Source organism: Schistocerca nitens, chromosome 2 (genome assembly GCF_023898315.1).
Source record: "Schistocerca nitens isolate TAMUIC-IGC-003100 chromosome 2, iqSchNite1.1, whole genome shotgun sequence".
NCBI classification, from domain to species: Eukaryota; Metazoa; Arthropoda; class Insecta; order Orthoptera; family Acrididae; genus Schistocerca; species Schistocerca nitens.
The window spans coordinates 309,649,418-309,651,053 of record NC_064615.1 but is presented as its reverse complement, the minus strand read 5'-3'; positions in this window follow the sequence as shown (position 1 = coordinate 309,651,053).

Genomic DNA, 1,636 nt, shown 5'->3' with positions numbered 1-1,636 from the left:
CCTGCCTCGGGCGTGAATGTGCGTGATGTCCTTAGCTTAATTAGGTTTAAGTAGTTCTAAGTTCTAGGGGACTGATGACCTCAGAAGTTAGGTCCCATAGTGCTCAGAGCCATTTGAACCATTTTTGAAAAAGGTCAAATGAAAATTCCAGCGAAGATTCTTGAAGAGCCAACGACTGGAAAGTCTTTATTGCGCAACCGACAAGAAGTGTCGGCTGGAAGGAAAACAACAGAGAGACAACGCAGGATACAAAACAGTTGATTTAGAGAGATCGATGAACATCTCAAAACAAATATAAGAAGACAGACCATAAGTACTGTACATTGGAATTCTCGAGAAAAATATTGTTAAACTGCACCCAACGACTATGGTTAAGTAAATTTATGCAAAGGTACCCACTATGAAATCTTATAATGTGAATGTGCCTCCTATTAGAAAGACCCGTGTAAAAATAAGAGCTTGCAAAAAAGTGAGACAGTACCAATTAACACAGGACAAAGTTTTCAATGAAAATAATTGGGATGTATATATCTCCTCAAAAATGTTGAACAAAAATGAAGATGTAATCAGGGACGTCGACCTTTCAGTAAGTGAAGAGGAAATATAAGAAGTTATTATTAGTGAACTTGAAGCTATACCTACAGGTTCGAAAGTTTTCAAAACGATTCATGCAAAATGGATCTGAAATGCTCTGGGAACATCAAACATGTGTATAAACACTTGAGCTCAAACCTTACCCGAATTTGTATATATTCATGGGGCGAGGTGTGCTCTAGAACCGTATGTTTCTGTCGTGAGACAGTGTTTCAAATGCCTACGCTGCAGTCACACTGGCACTAAATGCAGACGATCACAGGTTAGTGAACGGTATCTTCTGCCTAATGTTGACTATAGTAAACTGAAACTAACTCCATCCGAACACACCTCGGAAATCCCATTGGTACCGACCAACCGCCGTGTCATCCTCTGCCGACTGGTGTCACTGGATGCGTATATATAGAGGCATGTGGTCAGCGTACCGCTCTCCCGACTGTTGTCAGCTTTTGTGAGTGGAGCCGCCACTTCTCAGTCAGGTAGCTCCTCAACTAGCCTCACATGGCCTTAGTGCACCCCACTAGCCAACACCACCGGGCAGACATGGATAGCCACCCACCCAAGTGCCAGCCAAGATTGGTTCAAATGGCTCTGAGCGCTATGGTACTTAACATCTATGGTCATCAGTCCCCTAGAACTCAGAACCACTTAAACCTAACTAACCTAAGGACATCACACACATCCATGCCCGAGGCAGGATTCGAACCTGCGACCGTAGCAGTCGCGCGGCTCCGGACTGAGCGCCTAGAACCGCTAGACCACCGCGGCCGGCGCCAGCCAAGACCAACAGAGTTTAACTTAGGTGATTTGATGGGAACTGGTGTTACCACTGTGGCACGGCTGTTGGTCATGTTGACTGTAATGGAGCAAATAAAATCAACGGGATGGGAAAATATACAAGTACAAAAAAATCAGGAAAAAACATGGAACACCTTATTTAACAAGATAATGCTTAAAATTTCACATCAGCAGCATCCGATAAAGAAAAGTTTGCCAGAGGAATTATACCGAAATGAAGTAAATGTCGCAGCACTCTCGGAAA